The 16904-nt window shown below is 34.5% G+C and overlaps 1 long non-coding RNA gene across 1 annotated transcript in view; it reads right to left on the bottom strand.

Moving 5' to 3' along the window:
- Positions 1-6956: 6956 nt before the first annotated feature.
- LOC131980891 (uncharacterized) overlaps positions 6957-16904 on the bottom strand; it is a 24909-nt gene continuing 14961 nt past the window's right edge. The window contains exon 3 of the long non-coding RNA XR_009395254.1: positions 6957-7456. This is a non-coding gene — a long non-coding RNA (uncharacterized LOC131980891). The remainder of the gene's footprint in view (positions 7457-16904) is intronic.

Below are 16904 nucleotides of genomic sequence, written 5' to 3'. Positions count from 1 at the left end.
TGAGTTTTTACCTAAAATATTGGTTCCAGTTGAGAGTTTTAGTTGCATGTAGTCGAAATGCTATTTCCAAAGTATTTTCTACCACCAGTATCTACCCACAGATACTGAAACGATAAAAAAAACATGCTCGTTTCAAGTATTTCTGGCTCATTTTAAAGTTACTACAGTCGGGCTTTTCAAGCCACAATTGCTCAAAATAAGTATATTTGGATTTATTTCAAGACATCATTGGTTTGTCCAGTGCCGAGATATTTTTACTTATTCAAAGAATTCTTACAAAGAAACATTTACTCACTGCACTGGCAGATACTTTTACTTGTTTTGAGCATTATTTGCTTAATTCTAGTTATTTATTTCTCATTTTTTGTCAGTTGTTTTTTGCAGTGTGTAACTACTTCTGTAATCTTCTTCTGTCCCTTTCTGTACTTGACACGTCTAACATGAACTCTGCTCTCCATCCGTCAGGACTGTTGTGAAGCTGCCTGTCACTGGTCCAGGAATAAAGGTTGACCTGATTTTAAAGTGTTAAATGTCTCCGTGCTCTTCTTCCAACTGCAGAAAGGCCGAACTGCCTCGTTAAGTTACAGACACCAACCACTTCTTCTGTTACATCATCACCCCTGAGTCATAGAAATGCCACGAGGACTCTCTCAATGTTTATATGATCAACGACACTAAAGAATATGTAGAATATATATCCCATAATTAACACTCAATTAGTGCAACACCTTGGATTACCTCCACATCAAATGAAAGTCCTTGTTCTGCTGTTTAATTTGTCTCCACTGACTCAGTCTGCAGCTATAAATAATGTTCACACAGTGACCAGACAAACAGAAACATTTCTGCAAGGCAACGTAACCTGATACATTCAGCCTGCAGCAGCTCCAACTCCACCATGATGTTCATGTTCGGTTTAAGGTGCAGTGTCATGGAAATGTTAATGAAATGTACGATCCATCTGGAGGCTGAAGGAATGCGTCATGTGGGAAGGTTTTTCTTACATTTTATTCTTTTCACATGGTACCTTTTCACGTAGATTTGCCACTTTTAATCTCATAAATCTTTTTTCTCGTAGATTTGCCGCTTTTAATCTCATAAATCTTTTTTCTCGTAGATTTGCCACTTTTAATCTCAAATCTTTTTTCTCGTAGATTTGCCACTTTTAGTCTCATAAAAAAATGTTCACATAACTTTGCCACTTTTAATCTTATCAATCTTTTTTCACGTAGATTTGCCACTTTTTATCTCCTAAATCTTTTTCTCGTAGATTTGCCACTTTTAATAATATAAATCTTTTTTCATGTAGATTTGCCACTTTTAATCTCATAAATATTTTTTCTCGTAGATTTGCCACTTTTAATAATATAAATCTTTTTTCTCGTAGATTTGCCACTTTTAATAATATAAATCTTTTTTCATGTAGATTTGCCACTTTTAATCTCATAAATCTTTTTTCACTAGATTTGCCACTTTTAATCTCATAAATCTTTTTTCACGCAGATTTGCCACGTTTAATCTCATAAATCTTTTTTCACGTAGATTTGCCACGTTTAATCTCAAGTCTTTTTTCACGTAGATTTGGCACTTTTAATCTCATAAATCTTTTTCACGTAGATTTGCCACTTTTAATCTCAAATCTTTCTTCACGTAGATTTGCCACTTTTAATCTCATAAATCTTTTTTCATTAGATTTGCCACTTTAAATCTCATAAATCTTTTTTCACATAGATTTGCCACTTCTAATCTCGTAAATCTTTTTTCACATAGATTTGCCGCTTTTAATCTCATAAATCTTTTTTCTCGTAGATTTGCCACTTTTAATCCCAAATCTTTTTTCTCCTAGATTTGCCACTTTTAATCTCATAAATGTTTTTTTCTAAGATTTGCCACTTTTAATCTCATAAAAATTATTTCACGTAAATTTGCCACTTTTAATCTCATAAATGTTTTTTTCTTAGATTTGCCACTTTTAATCTCATAAATCTTTTTTCACGTCGATTTGCCACTTTTTATCTCATAAATCTTTTTTCATGTAGATTTGCCACTTTTAGTCCCATAAATCTTTTTTCATGTAGATTTGCCACTTTTAATCTCATAAATCTTTTTTCACGTAGATTTGCCACTTTTAATCTCATAAATCTTTTTTCACGTAGATTTGCCACTTTTAATCTCAAATCTTTTTTCATGTAGATTTGCCAATTGTCCGTATATATATATATATATATATATAGGAGAAAAAAGTAGATTTATGAGAAAAAAAGTCCAATGTCATTTCTTTTTGTGGTTTTATTTTGTTGTTGTCAGTAAATTGTTTTTGATATGTTTTATTTATGTTGTACAGCACCTTGTAACTTGTTTTTGAAAGGTGCTATATTAATAAAGTTATTATTATTATTATTATTATTATTATTATGGCAAGATATCTTTAAAAACCCAGAGCAACACGGTGGCTGACCCTGACCTCTGACCTGCCAGCAGAATATTCATTCATGTCATCATGTGGTGGTCTTTAGTGCAACAGCAGCTCAGAGAGCAACAGTGACGTCTCCACTCATATAATGTGGCTCCACCAGCTGCAGCTACATGTTGCTGCTGCCCTCTGCAGGAATAACAGAGCTACTACATCAGCTCAGATTCTCCATATAGTTCTTCTCCTAGTTCTACTTCTAGGATGTCTAAACTACACTCTAAGGAATTCACTGTGATTTATACAGTAACTTATTGGCAGCAATTAACAAGTAACTTACTGTTATTATTATTTACAGTAGAACTACTGTATTTTTATTTACAGTACTGTTTTTTATACTGTAAAATAAAATAAAAAAACACTGATACATAACAGATTATGTACACAAAGTATACAACTTTCATGAACAATAAATCAACTCAATGTCTTGTTCAGTTTTTAATATTTCTGTTTTCTTTCCTTCACATAATCAAAGCTTTTAAATGGACAGGAAAAATAACCAATAGTATAGTATTGTATTTACATTTTTTGTTATTGCTCATGATTTATGAGGAGAAATCCACCATTATGATTTTTATTTTTTATGCATTTGGAACATATGTGGGTTCTGAATGGGATGGATGTTGGCTGGAAAGGACAAATGTGACCCAGTTACACTTCTGATACTGGAAACAATATGTATTATGTGTTTATTATACACACATAATACAACATAATGTGACAGAAATTAAGAGAGACTATTGAGATTTAGAGCAAAGAAACATTAACGTTTTGTCAATAAAACATCTATGGTGAGGTTTCATGCTCAGGTTGATACTGGCAATGGTTTTATATAAGAATTTTTAAACATATACAACGGGGTACAGCAGGGTTCGGTTTTAGGCCCTCTGCTTTTTTCTATTTATATCAATGATTTTAATTGTGGCATCACAAATAGCTTAATTCATCTTTATGCTGATGATTCAATCATTTATTCTCTCGCTCCATCTGTTGAACAAGCTCTAAATAATCTTGGAGATGATTTCTGCATTATCCAAAGAACTCTGTCTAACCTAAGATTGGTTCTAAATCCAGGAAAATCAAGGTTCGTGATTTAAAAAAACAACATACTGTTGACTTAAATAAGTTCACTGTATATTGTTTATTTATATGGCACTACTTAAAAAACTTCCACTCTACTTATCGAGCCTATACTGGTCTTCAGATCTCTTAACTATCCCACTTGTGCACATAACCCACTGGTTCTTAGATATAATAATATAATATCACATAACCCACTGGTTCTTATATATAATAATATAATATCACATAACCCACTGGCTCTTATAAATAATAATATAATATCACATAACCCGCTGGCTCTTAATTCCATGCTATTAAAACGGAGGTGGGGAAATTTGGTTTTGTTTATTTTGCCCCTTTTAAATGGAATAATCTACTGTCTCAGCTTCAGTTGGATACCTTGATTCCTTTTAACCATTTTAAAGACATTCTTGTTGATCTTATGATTTCTGAATGTAAATGTGCTTGCTGAATTCATTATGTGCTTCTGTTGAGTGGATATTATTATGGATATGTATTGTAATGTGTTGAATTGTATTTGTGCTATAATCAGGGCGCCATTGAGTAAATAAATAAAGGTGAAATGAAACGTCTATAAATCCACTCAGTGACTTTTATATCAGAGCAGATTTAATCATGTCATTCCCCTCAGTTTAAACATGGAATTACATGAGAATCCTTTGATGGGTTCATGGAGAAACAGCGCCACTGTGTGGCTCAACTGTGAAACTACAGTTCAGTCCAACACAGAGAGGAAACACTTTAACTAAGTGGATCTTCTTCGATAATTCATTCCCACCTCTAAAGATCCGGAGCTCAGATAGTGAATGCTGAATGACGCATTAATCAAATTTAACAACGCGATAATCAGTGAGTACTAAACTCTATCTCTGCTTTGGAGAACACAATAGAGTTTCATCAAAGTAAATCCATGAAAGCTTTACTGTGGCTAAAGCTCTCTCTCTCTCTCTCTCTCTCTCTCTCTCTCTCTCTCTCTCTCTCTCTTACACACACACACTGACTCACACACACTGATTCGCTCACATACTCAAATCTCTAACATTAGCTTTAGTATTGTGGTCCAAAGTTTTTTTGCTAACCAGGTCACATGGTGCATCATCCGGTTAGTTTGCTGCTTTAATCTTTGTCAAACTCAACCAGTTGGTCATCAGGCAGAAATATTAATCACATGAGAAAGACCATGTTTGTCTTTCTCTTTGATCCACATTGTTTTAGGAACATATTTTCTAGTAGCCGAGTTAATAGAAATTCTATGGCGGTGTATTAGGGCCAAATATGAAAAAACACACACACATATATATATATATATATATATATATATATATGTATATACAGTATATACGGACCTGGGGAAGGGGGTAATATTTAGAGAAATGAGATTAAAAGTGGCAAATGTACGAGAAAAAAGTCGATTTATGAGATTAAAAGTGGGAAATCTAAGAGAATAAAGTAGATTTATTAGATTTATTATGAGGCTAAGGCGGTTCAACCTTTTCATTTGCAAACTAACAGGCTCAGAATCCTGATTTCACCATGATGATTGTGTGATGAAGTGACAGAAGACAGGAGCATAAATACTGTACAGCATGGGTCTCAAACTGGTGGCCCGCGGGCCAATTGCAGCCCTTGTGACGATATTTTGTGGCCCCCACCTTGATATGAAAGTTTAATGTGAGTTTTATATGAATGGCACTTTACCGTGTTGTGTGTGGAAGGTCCCTTTAATTACTTTTTTTGGTAATTTTGTGTCTTTTTTTGGTAATTTTGTATCTTTTTTTTGGTCATTTTGTGCCTTTTTGGGGTAATTTTGTGTCTTTTTTGGGGTAATTTTGTGTCTTTTTTTTTTTTGTAATTTTCTGTCTTCTTTTGGTCATTTTGTAATAATTTTGTGTCTTTTTTAGTAATGTGTCTTTTCTTGGTAATTTTGTCTTTTGGGTAATTTTGTGTCTTTTTTAAATAATTTTGTGTCTTCTTTTGGTCATTTTGTAATAATTTTGTGTCTTTTTTAGTAATGTGTCTTTTCTTGGTCATTTTGTCTTTTGGGTCATTTTGTGTCTTTTTTAAAATAATTTTGTATCTTTTTTTTGGTAATTTTGTGTCTTTTTTTGGTAATTTTGTATCTTTTTTTGGTCATTTTGTGTCTTTTTGTGGTAATTTTGTGTCTTTTTTGGGGTAATTTTGTGTCTTTTTTTTTTGTAATTTTCTGTCTTCTTTTGGTCATTTTGTAATAATTTTGTGTCTTTTTTAGTAATGTGTCTTTTCTTGGTCATTTTGTCTTTTGGGTCATTTTGTGTCTTTTTTAAAATAATTTTGTGTCTTTTTTTGGTCATTTTGTGTCTTTTTGTAATAATTTTGTGTCTTTTTTTGGTCATTTTGATACTGCCCCCAGCGGCCCCCAGGTAATTAGTTTGAGACCCCTGCTGTAGAATGACGCCTTGATACTGGAGGATAATTATAGAACACTAAGATAATTTATGGCGACCACGCATCCCAAAGGGAAAGCTACAAAACAAGACGGCTGCTGATTCTGGCTAGCACCACAACAGAAATAGATTAAAGATCATCAGTTTATAGGAGCTGCTGCCTCCTACGTCACACTGCTGACAATGTTACTAGAAAGGAGAATTAACCCTTTAGGATCACTTTAGTTTACTACCATTTAAAGCCATTAAGGACAGAAATGTCCACTTCCAAAAAAAAAAAACATAAAAACTTTACAGATTAATATATTTTTTTACTTTTTTCTGCATACATTTCTAAAATCTCTGATCAAAACTAACAATTGTTTAAACATTTTTGGCATTTTAAGCCTTTAGATTACACAATAAATGTTGGGTGTTTTGGGGATTTGGGGAATTTTTTGGGGCGAATTTTGGGAAATGTCTCAAATGATACCAGAGGGTTGATTATTCACATTTTATTTGCTGCATTTTTAAAAAGTTCTCCTCCCATTAAAAATGTGTTTTTCACAGCCTAATTCTCAGTTTAACACATTTACATATGAGCAGAAACTTGAGACATCACAACTAGTGTGGTAGTAATTTATGATATATTATTATCACATACATATATATATATATATATATATATATATATATATACACATACATATGTGTGTGTGTATATATATTAGAGCTGCAACAATTATTAGATTAATCGAACAATAATCGATTATCAAATTAATCGACAACTATTTTGATAATCCAATAATTGGTTTGAGCAGTTTTTCAAAGACAATAAGTCCAAATTCTCTGATTTCAGCTTCTTCAATGTGAATATTTCTGGTTTCTTTGTTCCTTTATGACAATAAACTGAATATATCTGTGTCGTGCAGTTAATCTTTAACACTTTATACTTTATTTGCACATTTGTAGAGTTTTCAATGAAAGACAAGAAGAAGATGTAGTATTTTAAAGATTTTTTAATAGGGAACAAAAACAAGAAATCACAAAGAATCATATCATCATAGAAGAAAATAGTAATAATCAATACCAATACAAGTGTCATCATAATCATTGTTCCAGTCAGTTTGATAAAGTTGAGACAAAGTCACTATAGTTCAGTTTCTCTGGTGTCCTATAAACAGCTCTACCAGAGGCTGAACACTGAACATCGTACTTGTTTTAATCAGCCAATTAAAAGTGCTAATAAATCAGGTGTGAACTGAATCATTGTCCGAGGCATGAAGCAGCACATTCTCTCCCTCCTCCAGCTCAGATCCATTAAAGGTTGTGGTGTGTGTGGCGTCCAGGCATCCTGAGGGTCTGTCAGCTGTGGATCACACCTCTAATCCTCACTGACTGAAAACACAAACAGCTGCCCGCCTCATCTGATCTCATCTGCTCCGGCCAGCTGCTGAAAATGTTCCAAAGCAGAGAGCCAAACAGGAAGCACATGGAGGAGCTGCTGGAGGCAAAGACAAAAAGATTATCTCAACGTTTTTAGATTGACTCAATTCAACTCTAATGACAGAACACACAAAAAGTGTCAAATCTAGGAGAAAAATTACATTTATGAGATTAAAAGTGGCAAATGTAGGAGAAAAAAGTAGATTTATGAGATTAAAAGTGGCAAATCTAGGAGGAAAAAATAGTCGATTTATGAGAAAAAATGGCAAATCTAGGATAAAAAAGTAGATTTATGAGATTAAAAGTGGCAAATCTAGGAGGAAAAAATAGTCGATTTATGAGAAAAAATGGCAAATCTAGGAGAAAAATAGATTTATGAGATTAAAAGTGTCAAATCTAGGAGAAAAAAGTAGATTTATGAGAAAAAAGTGTCAAATCTAGGAGAAAAAATAGGGGATTTATGAAATGAAAAGTGTCAAATCTAGGAGAAAAAAGTTGATTTATAAGAAATGTGGCAACTCCAGGAGAAAAAAGTAGATTTATGAGATTAAAAGTGGCAAATCTAGGAGAAAAAAATATATTCATAAAACAAAAGTGTCAAATCTAGGAGAAAAAAGTAGATTTATGAGAAAAAAGTGTCAAATCTAGGAGAAAAAAGTAGATTTATGAGAAAAAAGTGTCAAATCTAGGAGAAAAAAATAGTCGATTTATGAGAAAAAAATGGCAAATCTAGGAGAAAAAGTAGATTTATGAGAAAAATGTGGCAACTCCAGGAGAAAAAAAGTAGCAGATTTAAGAAAATAAAAGTGGCAAATCTAGGAGAAAAAGGTAGATTCATGAGATTAAAAGTGGCAAATCTGGGAGAAAAAAATAGTCGATTTATGAGAAAAAAAATGGCAAATCTAGGATTAAAAATAGTAGACTTATGAGGAAAAAATGACAAATCTAGGAGAAAAAATAGTAGATTTATGAGGAGAAAAAAGAGGCCAATCTTGGATAAAAAAGTTGATTTATGAGCAAAAAGTGGCAAATCTAGGAGAAGAAACTAGTAAAATTATGAGATTAAATGTGGCAAATCTAGGAGAAAAAATAGATTTATGAGATGAGAAAAAAGTGGCAAATCTAGGAGAAAAAAATTTAATTTATGAGAAAAAAATGGCAAATCTAGGAGGAAAAAGTTGATTTATGAGAAAAAAGTGGCAAATCTGGGAGAAAAAAATAGTCGATTTATGAGAAAAAAATGGCAAATCTAGGAGAAAAAATGGTAGATTTATGAGGAGAAAAAAAGAGGCCAATCTAGGATAAAAAAGTTGATTTATGAGCAAAAAGTGGCAAATCTGGGAGACAAAAGTAGATTTATGAGAAAAAAGTGGCAAATCTAGGAGAAGAAACTAGTAAAATTATGAGATTAAATGTGGCAAATCTAGGAGAAAAAATAGATTTATGAGATAAGAAAAAAGTGGCAAATCTAGGAGAAAAAATTGTAATTTATGAGAAAAAAATGGCAAATCTAGGAGAAAAAAGTTGATTTATGAGAAAAAAGTGGCAAATCTAGGAGGGAAAAAATAGTATTTATGAGAAAAAAGTTGCAGATTTATGATTAAAAGTGGCGAATCTAGGAGAAAAAAGTAGATTTATGAGAAAAATGTGACAAATCTAGGAGAAAAAAATAGATTTATGAGAAAAAAAAAGGCAAATCTAGGAGAAAAAAGTGGATTAATGATGATTTTGTGTCTTTAAAAAAAAAAAATGTTGTGTCCTTTTTGGTAATTCTTTGTATTTTTTTTTGTAATTTTGCGTCTTTTTAAGTAATTTAGTGGTTTTTTTTGGTCATGTTGATTCTGCCCCCAGCGGCCCCCAGGTAATGGCCCCCTGGTTTAAGGTCTTTGTCTAGCCGTGGTGGTTATTTTCTCCCCATGACTGAGTCTTCTGTGTATGGTTCAATCAGTTCTGGTAAAAGCCAGGAGCTCCTATCTCCCCCGCTGCTATCAGGCTGGAAATACCTCTGATAATACAGCCAGTAAACAAGTTCAAACCCAGTTTGTGTGGAAGGCAGTAGGGTAAACATATCAAACAAAAGGTTTATTAATATCCATCACACCCAGAGTATTAATACACTGCACACATGCTTAATACCAAAATGATGAGAGAAGAATGGAGAGAGCAGCTTTCTATGGATAGAGAACTCACTGTCAACCACTGGACTGGGACTTTATATATATATAATTATATATATATTTTTTTCTTTTCTTAAAAAGTTGGTTTAATGTATACTACATGCACTTAACAACAATGTTCCCTCGATAAGAAGTAGCTATAAAAAAAACCTGATTCCAAATAAGTTGGGACAAAAGTTATTATAATTAACGAAAACTAACGAAATAATGAAAACTAGAACTGAAAAAACATTTTCGTTAACTGAAATAAACATGAAAAATGAGAGTTTTTAAAAAAAAACATAACTGAAACTGTATTTTGTGTTCCACCAGGTCACTTTACGGGTTTATTTGAACTATCTCTGTTTACATCCGACCACATTAGACCTTCTGTATATTTCTATATTATATATGTCATATACCACTTTATATTTAAATATATTTATTAACTGATGTTCATACTACTACATGCAACAACCTATTTAACCTATTTAACATGCTAAAATGTATTTTCTCCAATGTGCAATATCTGTAAAAATAAAAAGTACTTTCAGGAAAACTAACAAACACAAAGAAATATATATTCATAATAAATGCCAAATAGCAGAAATGTATGTATAAAATGTATAGTATGTATGTATATGTCTTATTTTTTTATATATTCTGTTATATTGTTCAATTATCTTATCTTACCTCAATATATATAAAAACACCCTTAAATCTAAGGAATGTAGCACAGCCACTAGGGCAAGGGTCTCAAACTCGCGGCCCGCGGGCCAATTGTGGCCCTCTTGACGATATTTTGTGGCCCCCACCTTGATATGAAAGTTTAATGTGAGTTTTGGCACTTTACTGTGTTGTGTGTGGAACGTCCCTTTAATTACTTTTTTTTTGGTAATTTTGTGTCTTTTTTGGTAATTTTGTGTCTCTTTTTAAATAATTGTGTGTTTTTTTAAATAATTTTGTGGTTTTTTAAAATAATTTTGTGTCTTTTTTGGTAATTTTGTGTCTTTTTTGTGTCATTTTGTGTCTTTTTTTTAAAATAATTTTGTGTCTTTTTTGGTAATTCTGTGTATTTTTTGGTAATTTGTGTATTTTTTGTTATTTTGTGTCTTTTTAAAGTAATTTAGTGTTTTTTCAGTCATTTTGTGTCTTTATTTGTAATTTTGTGTCTTTTTTGGGGGTAATTTTGTGTCTTTTTTAAGTAATTTAGGTTTTTTTCTGTCATTTTGTGTCTTCTTTTAGTAATTTTGTGTCTTTTTTTGGTCATTTTGATACTGCCTCTAGCGGCCCCCAGGTAATTTGAATTTGAGACCCCTGTATTTGAGTTTAACAGATATCTGTATTAATATACTGGTAAATGTAATGAAACAAGCTGTTGAAGTGTTGGAGCTCTTCAACAGCTGTCTGTCTATGCAATAGAGACAAATTATAAGTTTCATCACTCAGCATTCATTTCTCTGTCAGCTGAATTTAATCGGTACCCAGTATGCAGAGAGTCCTGACAGACAACACTCAGGGTCAGTGGTGAGCTGACAGGATGCCAACAACATGTTCTCTGACCAGCCGACTCTATAGGCCTGATTCCTGGCTGTTAACCTGGTGTTAATTTACAGGTGTCACCAAACAATCTAACACTGGAGGAGTGTTCAGCACCTGGTGACAGCAGGAAACACCTTTCTACAATTGGCCAAGATCATCGTAGAGGCAAAGTAGCTTGTAAACAAGCTCCTATGGAATCTGACACAATTCTTTTTGGTGCCACTAGAACCATTCCCACCGTACAGAACCACCTTGAATCCCTCTCACACTGTCAAACCCACGGCCACAAACCCAGCTGTTACATTTGACAGCCATCTCACATTCGAGAAACAAGTTTCAACTGTTGTTCAGTCATGTTTTTATCATTTTATATTCATATTATATTCATATTTTATGGGAAGTGCCTTTCGTTTAGACGGCGTTTTGGGGGCTTAAAGACGCAAAAATCTGAAACCACCCTCCAAAGTGTAAAAGTTGAATCCTCTCCTCCGTAGCGTGTCGTCTACACTGACAAGACACAAAACTCTGATCTGATCTGCTCACGTCACGTATGTGTTTACGTCACATACATGCTCCAGGACAGGAAATAAACAAACGTGTGGGATTATTTCCATGCTTCGGACCTTCAAGCTGCTCTGGCAGCTCTAATAAACTTACAGGAGTCTTTCCACCAAATGTCCAGGATATGTACAGATAGTATTAGTGAACAGAGAAGGATCTGGAATTACCTCCATCACATTCTGGATGCAGCAATTCGTCGGAGGCGAGCCAGAAGGCTGTGAACGAGACCTGGGAGATCTAGTGATGGAGGAGAACTTTGTGGAAGGAGTAGCTGATAGAAATGTGTGGCGTGAAATCTTCTGCATGCCCAAAGATGCTCTTATGGCTTTAAGTGATGCCGCCTGGCTGCATACAATCACATTTCACACACTTTTGCGTCACCGTATGCAGCAGATTTCCTCCCGAAAACGCTCGTCTAAACGAGGAATAAAAAGTGAAGACGAGACGCCACTTTTGCGTCTTCTGTTCAGACCGTCCTTCTGTGAACGGGGCCTAAGATGCATCTCTAATGCTGCCTTCGATTGCACTCGGAAATCAGAAAGATCCGACCTCCGATTCTGAAAAGTGCAACAGAACGGCCCTTGAACTCGGCACAGCACAGTAAAAGTGTCAAAAATATTATAGTTTTTCCCATATTAGGTAGCTGATGTACTTCCCCAGAATAATTTTTAAATGCTCGTTTTAAAGTCATCCAAACAAACATCACTTTGCTGTGGTCGGCCATGTTTTCCGAGGTCGAGCAATGAAACGCATTTACCTCGGAAGTCGGAATTTCCAACTCGGATCTTTCCGAGTTCCGACTGCAATCGGCATTTTTTTGTGTGTGCTTGTTTCTGTCTTGTAAGCTTGTTTTACTTGCTGTTGAGCACTTTGTAACGTTTTGTTTTGATAAGTGCTCTATAAATAAAGTTTATTATTATTATTATGGTGTACATTTTACATTTTAACTTAAACTTTAAATTACTAAATCAGGTGAAGGTTGGAATGGACAGAATTCTCAGAACGAATGCAACAACAGACCAACAAATCAGTCCAATGAGATGAAGCTGTTATCTACCAATCACAGCAACTGACAACGTCCTCTTTGAACTCATAACTATTATGATTACATTTAAATAGAGCAGAAATAGACAACAGAGCTCTACTCGGCAGGTTGGGCTCTGCTTTTGGATACAAGCCATGTAGCTGTGCAAAACAGCATGAAATATGAATTATATGTAGTAGGACTGCAACTAATGATTATTTTCATTATCGATTAATCTGTCGATTATTTAAACGATTAATCGATTAGTTGTTTGGTCAACAAAATGTTGAGAAATATCAACCAGTGTTCCCCAAACCACAAAATGACTAAAAAAGACACAAAAAGGCCAAAAAAGACACAAAATGACTAAAAAAGACACAAAAAGGCCAAAAAAAGACACAAAATGACTAAAAAAAGATACAAAATGACTAAAATAACACACAAAATTACAAAAAAAAAAGACACAATATGTATAAAAATATCAATCAGCGTTTCCCAAACCACAAGATGACGTCCTCAAATCTCTTGTTTTGTCCACAAACCAAAGAGATATTCAGTTTATTGCCATAAAGGAACAAAGAAACCAGAAATATTCACATTGAAGAAGCTGAAATCAGAGGATTTGGACTTATTGTCTTTAAAAAACTGATGAAACCAAAATATTCGATTATCAAAATAGTTGTCGATTAATTTAATAATCTATTATCGTTCGATTAATTTAATAATTGTTACAGCTCTAATATGTAGGTTGAATTGTCAGTGAGCCACAACACAAAGGCTATCTAAACATCAAGTCCTCTGATTCTGTCAGAATCTGGATTAAATATGAGCAAACTGAGTTTATATACACAACACATCCCTTCAGCTCTAAATATCCGACACCTCCCCCTTTAAAGGAAGCTCATTCTGCAGTCTCTTTGTTGTGGCTCAGTGTTTCCCACAGTCTGGCTCGGGCAGCATGTGGGTAGGGCTGGGCGATATATATTGATATATTTTTAAATGTGATATGGAATTAGACCATATCGCATATATAGATATAGTTCAATTTTTTTCTTTCTTTATATATAAATGCTGCCCTTACTGTGGTTTGTCATATTTAGTTATTTTGTAAAGTTTGCTATTCTTTTCTCATATAAATATATTTATTTCATAAAAAAATGGCCTATTTTATTTCATAGGCTATTTTTATTTAAGATATTTTTATTTATTTAAATTTGCATTTTATGGAGCTTTGATTTAAAAAAAAAAAAAAAAAAAAACGTAAATAAACGGTTTCAATAAAACTTCTGGCTGGAGTTTTCTCCCACAGTTCTCTATTTATGTTGTTTGTCTATATATGTCAGCTCAGTGTGTCTGTCTATTCAGAGATCATGGCCTTGGTTAGGGTTGAAGCATCTATACACCAAGGTTATAATACTTTTGTTTTTTATTCATTAGTTTGTGAATAGAGATTAGAGATTAGAGATTAGATTGTGAATTTTTGTTTGCAAATTCAGTTAGTTTTAATTAGTTTTGAGAGTGATTTTGTTAGTTTTAATTAGTTTTGAGAGTGATTTTGCTAGTTTTAATTTGTTTATATGTTTTGGGAAATGCTTAGTTTTAGTTTAGTTTTTATTAGTTGTAGTTGTTTTGTAATGGGGTATTTGTTGGGTGCCAGATTCAATAAGGTCACAATAAATGTTTCCTTTATTTCCTTTGTCTGATCCATCTCAGCCCCAATAAGTTTATTAAGTCATAAAACCAGATAGATGAAATAGATTTCATATCAACCAAAAAGGTTTACGGATGAAAAAAGTTGACGAAAACGAAGGACATTTTCACTATAATTTTAGTTAGTTTTGGAACCACAAACCATTTTTTTAAATCTCTTGTTTTTTAAATTTTTATTTCAGGCAACGAAAATGTTTTTTCAATTCTAGTTTTTGTTATTTCGTTAGTTTTCGTTAACTATAATAACCTTGCTATAAACCGGTAATGAGGAACACCTTCATCCTCTCAAACAGTCTGAGGCCTGCAGCCCTCCCGATGCTGCTACCACACCAATCTGTCTGTCAAGCTTATGTTGTTTTCTAACAGTAAAAAATGGCCTCAAATGGTTCCCCCAGCGTCCACTCATAGAGGAGGTTCATATGTATAAATACTGAGGAGTCTTAATTGGTGACTCACTCACCTTCAAGCCACACATAGAAAATGTGAAGAAGCTGAGGCTAAAATTGGGTTTTTAATTTTCAAAATAAGTTCTGTTTTTCTTCTAATGTAAAAAAGCGTCTTGTCACTGCAACATTTTTATCTGTGTTGGATTACGGAGATCTTTTGTACATGAATGCTGCTGCTCAATGTCTTAGAATGATTGATCCTGTTTATCAGCTTCTTTGAGCTTCATTACCAACTGTAATATAGTGAATTATCCTCTGGGGTAGGATGGCCTGCTCTGGCCACTCCAAGGGCTCAGAGTCATTGGTATACTTTCATTTATAAGGCAATATTGGGACTGCTGCCTTCATACATTTGCACCTTAATTACTGTGAGAAATGCTGGATCTTATTCTCTTCGTTCACAAGATCAGTTGTTGCTTTCTGTCCCTTCTGCTCTACAGAGTTGGGTAAAAAGGGATTTGTTTACTCTGCACCTTATGATGGAATATGCTACAGAAAGAATGGAAACTAACTGACTTTGTTTCTTTGAGCACTTTTAAATCCAAACTGAGAGTTATTGAGGCCAATTCCACAATATGCACTTGTTTCTCATGACACATATGTAAATATGTAACTGTATGTTGTGTTTGCTGCCTCTTGGCCAGGGCTCCCTTGAAAAAGAAAGAGGTTCTTGATCTCAATGGGATAATCCCTGGTTAAATAAAGGTTAAATAAATAAAATAAACCCCCAAAACTCTGAGATACCTGAATGTAAGGAATGTTAACCATTGTCTTGCATAGCATCAGTTCTCACAACTATATTACAATCACATACAAACGTACTGAGATCACCACAGTGGAAACATGCCACCTGTCCTCTGAGCCAACAGATTGTGTCCATGTAAATCACCACCAGGCCAGATGACAAGGCACCACCATGGTGGAGCCCAATGATGGGCTGCACTTAGAACAGCTCCTATCCAGTTATAGGCAGCATGGTGGGATGCCAGAGGACACCCAGGAGGACACTGTCATAAGCTCCAAAGTCCACAAAATACACATGGAACCGCACGGGCACTGTTCCATTACCAGGACTGCTGTCTGCTTTGGACCCTGGAGGGTCCCTGTGGGGGCTGAGCAGTCTAATACCTGATATAACAAGAGCTTTATGTTGAGTTCAATTGCACTCGGAACTCGGAAAGATCCGAGTTGGAAATTCCGACTTCCGAGGTAAATGCGTTTCATTGCTCAACCTCGGAAAACATGGCCGGCCACAACAAGTTGATGTTTGTTTGGATGTCTTTCGAGCATTTAAAAGTTATTCTGGGGAAGTACATCAGCTACATCAGCCATTAGTAACACAAATGCTAAATTAAACGACACAAAACAGACTAAATGTTGAAGATAAAGTGACTGTTTACCTCTCACGGTGTGTGGTGCCGTTTTGCTTTGACGTTTTCCACGTATTTCCGACCTTCTCGGGTTGCTTGGATCCTACCCCATTTCCCGAGTCGGAATCCTGAGTTCAAGGACCGTTCTATTGCACTTTTCTGACTCGGAGGTCGGATCTTTCGGAGTTCCGAGTGCAATCGAATGCAGCATTAGACCCTCCTTGTGGACCATCACCGTATCTGGTCTGGTTCAGGCATTTTCAAAGGTTTTACCGAACAATAACGTCATGGAAAGCTCTCTTCTCTTCTACCTGAGTCTTATAAAACTTTACCAGAACTATTTTGGGGCCAACTGAAAGTGCATTTTTCATGCCCCTGTAAACTCATCAAGCACCAGAGTTTTTTGTTTACATGACCACAGTTAGCAGTTCAACTGGCCTTTTGGACCAAATGAGCAAAGCCAACTCAAGCTTCTTCCACTTGAAAGCTTTTTCCACTGCTGTTTGTCCACCTGTGGATTTCTGGATTACCCCACAACACGCATGGTTGACGCACAACCCGAGGCTTTGATTCAACGTGATTATCTTCCAGTGAGACCCTGGATAAAGGTCCATGTTCTCTAGAGGTCAAAGTCATAATCAAGTTCACTCTCACTAAAAGTTCTGGTCTCGTGAGTCTCTTTAGAAGTTGTTTA

Source organism: Centropristis striata, chromosome 11, assembly GCF_030273125.1.
Source record: "Centropristis striata isolate RG_2023a ecotype Rhode Island chromosome 11, C.striata_1.0, whole genome shotgun sequence".
NCBI lineage: Eukaryota > Metazoa > Chordata > Actinopteri > Perciformes > Serranidae > Centropristis > Centropristis striata.
Note: the sequence above shows the minus strand (reverse complement) of the source record. Positions and strands in the feature narration are given on the sequence as shown.